The sequence below is a fragment of the Somniosus microcephalus genome, chromosome 34 (genome assembly GCF_052327205.1).
Source record: "Somniosus microcephalus isolate GS21.2 chromosome 34, FLI_Smic_1.0, whole genome shotgun sequence".
Taxonomy (NCBI): Eukaryota; Metazoa; Chordata; class Chondrichthyes; order Squaliformes; family Somniosidae; genus Somniosus; species Somniosus microcephalus.
This window is the reverse complement of record NC_141020.1, coordinates 22,154,973-22,168,004: the sequence shown is the minus strand read 5'-3', so window position 1 is coordinate 22,168,004 and position 13,032 is coordinate 22,154,973. Positions and strand designations below refer to the sequence as shown.

Sequence of the window (13,032 nt, the reverse complement as noted above, 5' to 3'; positions counted from 1 at the left end):
GCTGCCGCGTTTCCCACATTACAACTCCAAAAAGTACGTCATTGGCTGTAAAGAGCTTTGAGACGTCCGGTGGTCGTGAAAGGTGCTATAGAAATGCAAGACTTTCTTTTTCAGCATTGAGGGAATGGATGGTTGAAAGATAGACGGATGATTGAAAGATGATAGCATCGAAACTGAAGTAGCAAGGAAAGAGATTGTTAAATCGTACCTCCAATCTCTAACAATGCAGCCAACGTGGACTTGAAGTTAAATGAGTGCCACTTTATCAGGCAAGACTGCTATATAATATGCATGGACCGTCTTATTTGCTAGTAACTGATAGCAGTTTCGATTCAATCAACTCGCAATGATTATATCAAAATCATTCAGTGGTGATGTCACTAGTCACTATCTGCCATGGCACTTCTGTCCTGGAAAATAAAGAACAAATGGAATGAAATAACCCCACCCCCCCACCGCCCATAAAAAATAATGGATAGAGGGGAGTCATTTCAAGGCAATAATCTCATCTTGTTGGGGGCAGGGGCTGGAGCAGGAAGTTGGGGTGGGCGGGCGAGTCTTTGTTACGAGCCGCACTAAGCTTTGCCCCTTTGGGGGGCCGCTGCACTGTTACCACAGGCACAGGTTCCTTGCCCCTTGCTGTTAGCTCCCCAGTGTCCATTATTCTCCGATGTAAAAATTCTACCATTTATTCTAGATTATGACGGAGTTGGCAAAGGCTGCTGAGTTGCCCCGTTCTCTGTCCCGAGTCCCCAGTGGGGCTGCAGGCTGATAGAGCGGCGAGACTGAGCGCTTTCAGCTTAATCGTAGAGTGAGATGGGCCCATCCCCCAAACCTCCCTGGTGCGGGCCCAGGTGAATCTCAGTTTTACACAGGCCAGGTACTCTGCTTATATTAAAGGGATCCTTTTTAGTTAGCCGCGTTATTTATTGCTTCCAGTCCTGTTGCTTGCAACTCTGTATCATTTCTGTTGTGGGAAGAAAGATTGAAGGAAAAAAAAAGCACACGCACTTACGCATATACACAATAAAGCACATAGGCACAAATCGGGACATACACAAATATATATGTAATAAAGGATATATACACATACTGACATACATTCACACACACAGATTGTTATAAATCTCATCATCATAAAGAAACTACTCATGAAATAATGCTGGACGGCCAGCTGGTGGCGCCATCCAAGGAGTATAAATACTCGGGCATGGGCCCAGCTTTCCAGGGACATTTTGTAAGACAAGGAACTAGTGAAGTACAACTAGACCTCCATGTTCTGAAACAAGTTGATTAAAGCCTTGCTTTATACTCAAACCAAGTGTGTAGTGAGTTTTATTATGTCACAGATAATAAAACAGATATACACATATCGGGACATAGACACACACACACATATTAAGGCACGTTTACACATATAGGCACATACACACAAATACACCTTAAAATCCACGTACCACATATATACAAGTAGGCATATCTACACATACATAGAGAAACACAATAACGCGTATACACACACAGACAGTAAACAACATAGCCACATATCGGAAAAATAGATGGGGGAGAAATTCGGGAGTGCCTATTTTTTCTTGGAAGCTGTGCTTTGTTCTGTGCAGTTCTGACGAAAGGTCATCGACCTGAAACGTTGACTCCGTTTCTCTCTCCATGGATGCTGCCCTGGCCTGCTGAGTTTTTCCAGCGTTTTCTGTTGTTATTTCGGATTTCCAGCATCCGCAGTATTTTGCTATCATATTAGTGTTTGGTTCACTGCCACCTCTCTTTGTTCTGTTCACCTGTTTAATGCAAGGTTCCTTTAAATTTCTGCGCACGAGCAGTACTTACAATCGAAAAGCCGCTGAGCGACCTGTACGGCCTCGCTTAGAGGCAACTTTGGCCCCCATGCAGGGTGATTGCACGGCGCTCAAATGGTGAGCTCCGAAGAGCTATGTTCCCTTTAATTTTTTTTTTGGGGGGGAGGGGCGCGTGGCCCCCTTAAGGGGCTGCGCGGCCCATTCAAAATACCCCCCCGTGCGCGCGGTCTCTTCTATTTAAATCCCGGCGAGCCGGCTGCGCGGGAGCTGCAGCGTGCCATGTGCGGCCGAGCAGCTTAAAGGGAGCATTGCCAAGGAGCCCCCGCATATTGAGCTTCGGACCTCATTCTAATGAAGGGAGGAAGTCGTGCCGCACGCTAAGTGATAGGGTTTGTTTCGCGAGGCTCGGGTGGCTCAGGGCGCGGGGCGGGCTCAGGACGGGGGTCGTAATTGGTGGTCGGAGGGGGTGGGGTGGGGGGACCTGGTGGTCGGAGGTCAGGGATCTCGGGACTGGAAACCACGGCGATTGTGGTAAGTACTTATCTTTTCTTCACTTAGGGCTCACCTCAGGACAAACCAATTATGCAGCGGAGACCTGAAGCAGGCAATAGGCCACTTATTTGCATATGCAAAAGGTCTCACACCTGCTTCAGGCGTGGGTAAAGGACATCTCTTGTTTGTCCTTACCCAATATGGCGGGCTGCACACTTCCTGTCAAAAGTGTGCCGGCACTTCCTGCCCACCATTTTGGGGCCTTAGGAAGCCACCGACCACCTGAAAATCAGGTGCTACACGGCCCAATCTAACCCTCAGTGACTTGCAACACTTTATCAGGGCAACACCGCCCCTTTAAATAAGAATGATGTCATCAGGTACGTGTTTTACGCAGGAAGTAGGGGGCCCGCAGTGACATCATTTGACCGTTACCCAGAATTCTGATGACAGAGGAAGAAATCATGGCAACTGTGCTGATGTAAGTAGGTGAGGGCAGAGTCTTCCTCCCTTTTCAGGAGCGATTGAGAAACTTGGGAAGGGACTTCTGGAGGGATTAGGTAGATTGGCACAGATGCGCTCATAGTGAACCGGCAGCCCGTTGGACCGCCATAACATCGCCCGTCTCTGCCCCTGCCTCAGCTCATCTGCTGCTGAAACCCTCATCCATGCCTTAGTTACCTCTAGACTTGACTATTCCAACGCACTCCTGGCCGGCCTCCAAACTTGAGCTCATCCAAAACTCTGCTGCCTGTGTCCTAAGTCGCACCTACTCCCGTTCACCCATCACCCCCTGTGTTCACTGCCCCGTGTCCTACGTCGCACCTACTCCTGTTCACCCATCACCGCTGTGCTCGCTGACCCGTGTCCTAAGTCGCACCTACTCCTGTTCACCCATCACCGCTGTGCTCGCTGCCCTGTGTCCTAAGTCGCACCTACTCCCGTTCACCCATCACCGCTGTGCTCGCTGCCCTGTGTCCTAAGTCGCACCTACTCCCGTTCACCCATCACCGCTGTGCTCGCTGACCCGTGTCCTAAGTCGCACCTACTCCCGTTCACCCATCACCGCTGTGCTCGCTGACCTACATTGGCTCCTGGTCCTCAACGCCTCGATTTTAAAATTCTCATCCTTGTTTACAAATCCCTCCATGGCCTCACCCCTCCCTATCTCTGCAACCTCGAACCTCGTCCAGTCTCACAACCCTCTGAAGAACTCTGCGCTCCTCCAATTCTGGCCTCTTACATGTCCCTGATTTCCTTCGCCCCACCATTGACAGCCGGGCCTTCAGCTCCCTGGTCCCTCAGCTCTGGAATTCCCTCCCTAAGCCTCTCCATTTCAATTTACGCACAGCAATTTCCCACAAACAGCAATGTGAAAATGACCAGATCATCTGTTTTTGTATATGTTGGTTGAGGGAGAAATATTGGCCAGGAGAACTCCCCTGCTCTTCTTCGAAATAGTGCCGCAGGATCTTTTACGTCCACCTGAGAGAGCAGACGGGGCCTCAGTTTAACATCTCATCCAAAAGACGGCACCTTTGACAGTGCAGCTCTCCCTCAGCACCGGCACTGGACTGTCAGCCTAGCTTTATGTGCGCTCAAGTCTCTGGGGTGGGATTTGAGTCCACAACCTTCTGACTCAGAAGGCGAGTGTGCTGCCCACTGAGCCACAGTTGACAAGCTGTTGTTGTTGTTTACACTGTGCCCAGTTTTCTTTCTCCATTGAAGTTAGGCATGATGTATAACCGGATGCCGTTTCACTACGAGTGTGTTTTGCGCCGTGGGTGAAAACCAGTTCCACCACCACCCCCCAATTTCAAAATAAGATTTAATATGTCAACACCAAAAACCACAGCACTCGCTCCACTCAGACTAGGTAACCATCCAACAAAAGGCCCGCTGACCAGTACACTACCACCAGGCAAAGGCACAGCAGCTAAACATTGCCAGAATTACATGAGCCTAAAAGAATGCATCGCGATTAATTCAATACATAATTCGTTGTTACAATGACCAACATTTGGCAGGAAAGCCATTCAAGTTTATAAACTTCGCCCAATCTCTACAGCTTCGATTGAAGTCAATGGGCAGCACACCATCTATTCAAAGACTGACTGAGCCGGCTGGCAGTGAGCGGGCACGTTTGACAATGAAGGACAGGAAATGAACTGCGGGGGAAAAATTTGGTTGCTTTATGCCTCCCGTTAGCTACCTGGGACAATCGGCCAAGGGGGCGCTAATTTTTTCGGCGCGCTGAAAGTAGCGCCCCGGCGAAGTTAGTGCCCCAAAGAGGGCGCGACTCAATTTTTTCCCCCCTGGTATCTCCAAGTGTGGAGCACGGGCTTTACTCTTCAGTGGGGGGGGGGGGGCGGCCGTGAGAACAGTAGAACCAGAGGGCAGGGCCTGTGCTTGAAGGTTCGGTGAGCGAGTGGTCAATCTATGGAAGAGGCTCCCTAGGGAGACGGTGGAAGCAGGTCATATTGATTCAATCAAACGCAAATTTGAGAGATTTCTTTCAGAAAATAACATCTTGGGATACAGTATTTGAATAATTTGAGATGTGACATGCGGTAAGTGCAGCGTGCTTGGGAGGAACAGATGACTTTAGACTTATGGTTCCCAAAGCTCTCCAGCACTGGCGGTTTTCCTCGCCTCATAAAGTCTGTTGTAGACTAATCGTCAGAGATTGATTTCAATGATTAGTCCATTGTCGTTGTATCAGGCGACTACCAGGATGGTAGAAGGTGAACTAGCGGGGCCTTGATCTGCTTTGTCTAGCAATTCCTATGAATTTGAATACCAGCCTCCACCGATCTTGGATTCGACGGGTCAGTCTCACCACATCTCGCTAGATGACGGGCACAGGTATGTCATCTGAGATTAGCTGGTATCTCGGATCAAAGTCAAAATTGGAAATGCTGGAAATGTCCAGTGGGTCAAGCCAGCATCTGAAAGAGAGAAGATAGGATTGATTGGACCCCTTCATCAACACTGGAGATGAAACCCACCCGGAACGTCGACCTCCTCCTTTCTGCTTTCAGACACTGCATTGTTTCAACCCGAAACGTCAACTCGAATTTCTCTCCACGGATGTTGCCTGACCCGCTGAGTTTTTCCAGCATTCTCTGTTGTTATACTGCATTTAATCTGTTGTGTATTTCCAGCGTTTTTCTGGTTTTATTTCCGATTCCTGACATGTCTGTTCCTTCTTATCTCCGCGGTGTTACAGTGATCGCCGAATGATTTCTGCCCTTCGAGGGAAGCTTAACTGACCTGGACAACAATTTATCTGCACCATTGGCACTGGCCGCAGCAGCAGCACAGAGCACTCTTTCAAGTAGCGCGGTACAGGAAATCAATTTGACACTGCCGCTCACTGCCGGTTAACCCTGGATTCCCAGCTGCTCTCAGTCTCCATGGGCCATCTGGTTCATTTTGTTCTTAGCTCATACACCGTGACCCGGAAACACTCACTAAGAACCATACAGCACAGAAGGAGGCCATTCGGCCCGTCGCGCCTGTGCCGGCTCTTTGAAAGAGCTGGCCAATTAGTCCCACTCCCCCCTGCTCTTTCCCCACAGCCCTGCACATTTCTCCTTTTCAAGTATTTATCCAGTTCCCTTTTGCAAGTTACTATTGAACCTGCTTCCACCGCCCATTCAGGCAGCGCATTCCCGATCACAACAACTCGCCGCATGAAAATAATTATCCTCATCATCACAGTAATAAAAATATTCAAATGATCAGAGTAGTTTTAATATTAATCCTAAATCAATGAGAGTAAGAAGCAACTTTAAAGAGAAATTAAACAATTTAATTCTATTCAGTCCGCCTTTTTATGCTGAGCCTGTCTAAAACATTAGTTCAGCTCCAGCTGGTGTACTGTGTCAAATTCTGGGCACCGCGCTTTAGGAAGGACGTGAAGGCTTTGGAAAGGATACAGAAGAGATTTACTAGAATGGTTCCAGGGATGAGGGATTACAGTTACATGGATAGACTGGAGAAGCTGGGGTTGTTCTCCTTGGAGCAGAGAAGACTAAGAGGAGATTTGACGGAGGAGTTTAAAATCATGAAAGGTTTAGATAGAGTAAATAAAGAGAGACTGATCCAGTGGCTGAAGGGTCGATAACCAGAGGGCACAGATTTAAGGTGATTGGGCAAGGAACCAGAGGCGACATGAGGAAAATCTGTTTTACGCAGCGAGTGGTGAGGATTTGGAATGCGCTGCCTGATAGGGCGGTGGATACAGATTCAATAGTAGCCTTCAAAAGGGAATTGGATAAATACTTGAAGGAGAAAAAATTGCAGGGATCTGGGGAAAGAGCGGGGGGGAGTGGGACTAACTGGATTGCTCGTCGAAAGAGCTGGCGCAGACTCGATGGGCCGAATGGCCTCCTTCTGTGCTGTGCTATTCTCTGATTCTATGCTCTTTTTTTCTTGAATTTTTATAATTTTGTTTTTTTTTCTGTCTAATCTCACATGAGCTATCCGCTACCCTCAATGGACTATTGCACTCAGTGACGTCAGTGTCTTGGATCTCTGCCTGCTTAACCCATGGCATTACCCAGTGAAACAGTTGATAAAGAAAGGGGGAGGGTGTCGTTCTACGTGAGCTGGCTGCTCAACAAGGCACAACTTTAACTGGCAGAATTTTCCGGGGAGCACACTTCTTTCAAGGAATTAATTTAACGCCAGGCTGCTCTCCATGGGAGGTCTATCCAAGCTACCAGGAAGAAAAGCCTTGCTTTTCCTCATTTCTCAGAAGCATAGCAAAGTGCTTCACACAATGGATCACTCTGAGGTCCAGTGAGTGTCATAAGGACATAACAGAAGAAGTAGGAGCAGGAGTAGGCCATACGGCCCTTCGGGCCTGCTCCGCCATTCAATAGGATCATGGCTGATCCAAACCTAGACTCGCGTCCACTTCCCTGCCCTCTCCCCGTAACCCCTAATTCCCTTATCTGCTAGGAAACTGTCTATCTCCGTTTTAAATCTATTTAATGTTGCAGCTTCCACAGCTCTCTGAGGTAGCAAATTCCATAGATTTACTACCCTCTGAGTGAAGAAGTTTCTCCTCATCTCAGTTTTGAAAGCGCAGCCCCTTATTCTAAGATTATGCCCCCTAGTTCTAGTCTCACCCATCAGTGGAAACATCCTCACCGCATCCACCCGATCAAACCCTCTCACAATCTTATATGTTTCGATAAGATCGCCTCTCATTCTTCTGAACTCCAATGAGTAGAGGCCCAACCTACTCAACCTTTCCTCATAATTCAACCCCCTCATCTCCGGAATCAACCGAGTGAACCTTCTCTGAACTGCCTCGAGAGCAAGTATATCTTTTCTTAAATATAGAAACCAAAACTGTACGCAGTATTCCAGGTGTGGCCTCACCAGTACAGGTGTGTCATTATGTAAAAGGAAGACTTGCATTTATATAGCGCCTTTCACGACCACCGGACGTTTTGCTTTACAGCCAATGAAGCACTGTTTGAAGTGTAGTCACTGTTGTAATGTAGGAAACGCGGCAGCCAATTTGCGCACAGCAAGCTCCCACAAACAGCAATGTGATAATGACCAGATAATCTGTTTTTAGTGATGTTGGTTGAGGGATAAATATTGGCCCCAGGACACCGGGGAGAACTCCCCCTGCTCTTCTTCGAAATAGTGCCATGTGATCTTTTACGTCCACCTGAGAGGGCAGACGGGGCCTCGGTTTAATGTCTCATCTGAAAGACAGCACCTCCGACAGTGCAGCACTCCCTCAGCACTGCACTGGGAGTGTCAGCCTGGATTTTTGTGCTCAGGTCCCTGGAGTGGGACTATGAACCCACAACCTTCTGACTCAGAGGCGAGGGTGCTGCCCACTGAGCCACAGCTGACAGTGGGCAAAGTAAGCGGTCAATCCCACAGGTAGCAGTGAGATAAATGACCAGTTAATTTGTCTCTTGACCAGGAGATGGTGAAAACTCCCTTCTTTTCATTGAATCCCTCAATGAGAACGTTGTGATACACCTGAACCACTAGAACGGGTGGACACGGCCTGGGTTTAAGATCTCAACTCAAGGGCAGTTCTTCAACAATGCAGCACTCCCTCAGCCCTGCACTTGCATTACCTCATCGCCTGGAGGAGGACAAGACTCCTGTTGTATCTTTACTGAGTGAGTGGTCAGAACGTGGAACTCGCTGCCGTGTGAAGCACTTGAGGCATGTAAGGGGAAGCTAGATAAACACACGAGGGAGAAAGAAAGAGAAGGAGATGCTGATAGGGTGAGATGAAGAGGGGTGGGAGGAGGCTGGTGTGGAGCATAAACACCGGCACGGACCAGTTGGCCGAATGGCCTGTTTCAGTGCAGTACAGGAAACTTTGGTTTATCCGGAGGTTAACTGTCCGGAATGCTCGATCCACCGGCAAAAATCAGGAGCCGTTTCCTTAGGTTTTTTTTTCTTTCCGTTGCTTTTTTTTCACCAGTCAGGCTCTGCAAGGTCTCGCCGAAGCTGTTGCTAAGCTACAGAGATGCTTGCAAGCTACGGCCGACTGTTTAGAAGCTGTTGCTAAGCAACAGGGTTTGTTGCCAGAAGCTCCGCATGTTTCAACATTAGCGCTGGTTTGTCCGGCAGTTTTGATGGGACAGCAACAGCTCGGTCCCGTCGGTGCCGGATAGCACAAAGTTTCCTGTAATTACTATGTACTGCTATGTATTGATATTTATTTGAGCAACGCAAGTAATTCATTTAGGTCTAAGGAAACGTCTTGGCTTGACTTGGGTGCAGTAAATATATAGAGGCTATGGCTTCATTAACTCAGAGGCCCAGGTAAAGCCCTTGATATGGGACAGCACCAAGGTTGAAAGGAGAAGTAGAGGAGACAAAGTAAATCAAGAAATAGTGATTAGGTGACAAGCTTGGATTTTGAAAGCCAAGTAAGCGTGGAGAGCAGTTACACAGTGTTGACATCCTGGGAATGAATGTGTTTGAGTTGGAGACAGTGGAATACATCTTGATTTCAACCCGGCAGGCAGGGAGGAGGAGGAAGAGTCTGTAGGACGGTGTAATTGGAGATGAGGAGGAAAGTTTAGCGGAGCAATATCTACATTTAAAAAGGAAGAAACATTTGCATTTATGTAGCGCCATTTATGTCACAACCTCAGGATGTCCCAAAATGCTTTACGGCCAATGAAGTACTGTTGAAGTCTGGTCCCTATCCTAATTTAGGAAACGCGGCAGCCAATTTGCGCACAGCAAGATCCCACAAACAACCATGAGATAAATGACCAGATAATCTGTTTTTTAGTGATGCTGGTTATAATAAATAATAAGACTTGCATTTATATAGCGCCTTTCACGACCACCGGACGCCTTTACAGCCAATGAAGTGCTTTTGAAGTTTAGTCACTGTTGTAATGTGGGAATAAATGTTAGTCAAGGCCGCCTGGGAGAACTCTCCTCTCTTTTGAATTTCGAAGAGTGCCGTGGGCTCTTTTACATTCAACTGAGAAGACAGACGGGGCCTCGGTTTAACATCTCACCCGAAATACGGCACCTCTGACAGTGCAGCACTCCCTCAGCACCGCACTGGCAGTGTCAGCCTGGCATTTTGTGCTCAAGTACCTGGAGTGGGACTTGAATCCATGCACTATCTGACTCAGAGGCAAGGGTGTGGCTCATGAGCCACGGCTGACACACTGCAGCTACAAAATCGACAGAGAGAGACAAGAAAGAGAGGCTGGAGGCTAGAGGTGAGAGGATTGATCAGGCCACAACTTGCACGTATGGACCATCAGACATCTTTGGGACAAGGCAGAGTATGTTGATTCCTCAGGTGAGTGAGGAAGATTCCCTTCAGTTGATTTACTTTCACAGCAGTGTCTGTGCAGTTCCGCCCTTCTGTCACTGTGCTTTGCAGGTTGATGTGAGTCTTGCCTGACTGGGAGGTTTCTCTAACTGTCCAGTATTCTGAAAGAGGAAAATCGATTTCGTTCCTTCGGCCCAGATTATGTCCCCTTAGCAACAGCTCAGATTAGCTGCAGAAATCTTTTTGTTTTCCATGGACTTGCCCCTCCATAAATTGGTAACCGTCTCCAGCCCTACAACCCAGCGAGATCTGTGCTCCATTTCTGGCCTCTTACACATCCCCGATTTCCTTCGCTCCACCATTTGGCGGCCGTGCCTTCAGCTGCCTGGACCCTAAGCTCGGAAATTCCCTCCTTAAACCTTGCCACCTCTCCACCTCTCCCTCCTCCTTTAAGACGCTCCTTGAGACCTCCCCCATCGACCAAGCTTTTGGTCACCTGTCCTAATATCTCCTTAGGTGACTCGGTGTCAGATTTGGTCTAATAACGCTCCTGGGGCATTTTACTACGTTAGAGGCGCTATATAAATACAAGTTGTTGTTGCTTTTGTCTTTTTTCTCCTCCTAGTCTGAGCTTGCGTCCTGCTGCTGGGATACTGTGTGAGAGTCGACACTGAGCGACAGTGGGTTGTTTCCAGAGATCCCCACTAATCCTGAACGGATTAAGACGCTGGCCAAGATAGGTGAGAGGCGAGTCTCAGATCAACTCCCTCCTGGCCATTCATTATTCTCTGTGTAACTCCCTCCTGGCCATTCATTATTCTCTGTGTAACTCCCTCCTGGCCATTCATTATTCTCTGTGTAACTCCCTCCTGCCCATTCATTATTCTCTGTGTAACTCCCTCCTGGCCATTCATTATCCTCTGTGTAACTCCCTCCTGGCCATTCATTATCCTCTGTGTAACTCCCTCCTGGCCATTCATTATTCTCTGTGTAACTCCCTCCTGGCCATTCATTATCCTCTGTGTAACTCCCTCCTGGCCATTCATTATTCTCTGTGTAACTCCCTCCTGGCCATTCATTATCCTCTGTGTAACTCCCTCCTGGCCATTCATTATTCTCTGTGTAACTCCCTCCTGCCCATTCATTATTCTCTGTGTAACTCCCTCCTGGCCATTCATTATTCTCTGTGTAACTCCCTCCTGGCCATTCATTATTCTCTGTGTAACTCCCTCCTGGCCATTCATTATTCTATGTGTAACTCCCTCCTGCCCATTCATTATTCTCTGTGTAACTCCCTCCTGCCCATTCATTATTCTCTGTGTAACTCCCTCCTGGCCATTCATTATTCTCTGTGTAACTCCCTCCTGGCCATTCATTATTCTCTGTGTAACTCCCTTCTGCCCATTCATTATTCTCTGTGTAACTCCCTTCTGCCCATTCATTATTCTCTGTGTAACTCCGTTCTCCCTCTCCATTATTCTCGACGTAACTCCCTCCTCCCTCTGTTATCCTCTGTGTAACTCCCTCCCACTGATCCATTATTCTCTGGCACACTAACTCTCTTCCGGAGCCACCCTTCGGTTTTAGGTGAATTTTTTTCTGTTCGAAACCTGCACAGGAGCGAGCGTGTTCTGAACTGGTGACAGAAGCCGAAACCGCTCTTTGCCGCAGGTTAATTATTTGTGCCTTTGTGCCGGTGATCCGTCACAGAGGCTGCGTGCTGTGAACTGGCTGAGCTGCCCCATTCCTTCACAAGCGGCATAGGCGGGGACAGACACTCTCAGGAAACGCAAAAAGCACAATTAAAGATGTTAAGGGCTGAACGTTAATTGCAGCGAGGGATGGGATGGAGATTATACGGTTCAGGGCTTCAGATGGATCAGGGGTGAAGCAATGGGGAAGGAGTGGACTGCAGCTAAGAGGTCTGAGGGATAATCCTGGTAAGACTCGGATAATGTTAATGAGGTTCCCAAGAGGACCTGTGTTCTCCAACGGGCTTCCCTGTATCCTGGAGAGTATGAAAATTGTTTCCATTTGTCGCACCTGTAACCATCTCAAAGAAGGTTGTGGAAAATTACAGCGTACTGGGAGGGCAATTATCCAGTCAAGGAGAGAAAAAGAGAGTTCACGCCTAGTTTGGTCACAATTACTAATTGAATGATTTTTTTGTTGGAGAGCTGTTTGAATTGCTGACAGTCTCTGTCTCTCCTGCGTAATGGGCCTCCTATTTGCTTCCTGACTGAAGCCATGAAATGGAGGGGTTTGATGGGGAAAATTGGTGGTTTATCAGCTCCCGCAGACTGCAATTATCTTTGATGGAGCAGCTCTAGCGTCTAATTAGCTATTTCTTGCTACCCCCTGCCTGCCTGCCGCTTTCTTGGTAATAAAACTACAAGCGTGTCTGAAGAGTGGCTCGCTGTTTGTTGATATGCCGTGTTCTGCAGTGTTTTAATGAGATCCAGGTTTGACCCCTTTCTTCGCGATTTTAAAGATTCTCGTCCTCACGTTCAAATCTCTCCATGGCCTCTGTAACCCCCTCCATCCCTGCAACCTCTCCGAGAACTCTGCGTTCCTCCAGCTCTGGCCTCCTGTGCATCCCGCACTCCCTTAGCCCCCCCCCCACCATTAGTGGCCGTGCCTCCTGCTGCCTGGGCCCCAAGCTCGGGAATTTCCTCCCTAAACCTCTCCGCCTCTCCGCCTCTCTCCTCTCCTTCAAGACCCTCCTTAAAACTTACCGCCTTGACGAAGCTTTTGGTCACGCGTCCTAATACAGGCGCACTATCCCTTATCTGAAGCCCTTGGGGCCAGATGTGTTTCGGAATTCGGAATTTTTCGGATTTCAGAACGGATATAATGCTTATAAATGGACAAGAGGCAGCCGTCGGGTTTACTCTACAACTACACCACTAGTGATGGATGCAAACTTGGCTA

At 48.2% G+C, this 13,032-nt stretch overlaps 1 long non-coding RNA gene across 1 annotated transcript in view; it reads right to left on the bottom strand.

Annotated features, from left to right (window-relative positions):
• Positions 1 to 398: 398 nt before the first annotated feature.
• The window catches only part of LOC147096873 (uncharacterized), a 29,208-nt gene continuing 16,574 nt past the window's right edge, over positions 399 to 13,032 (bottom strand). Inside the window, exon 3 of the long non-coding RNA XR_015074566.1 lies at positions 399 to 5,254. This is a non-coding gene — a long non-coding RNA (uncharacterized LOC147096873). The remainder of the gene's footprint in view (positions 5,255 to 13,032) is intronic.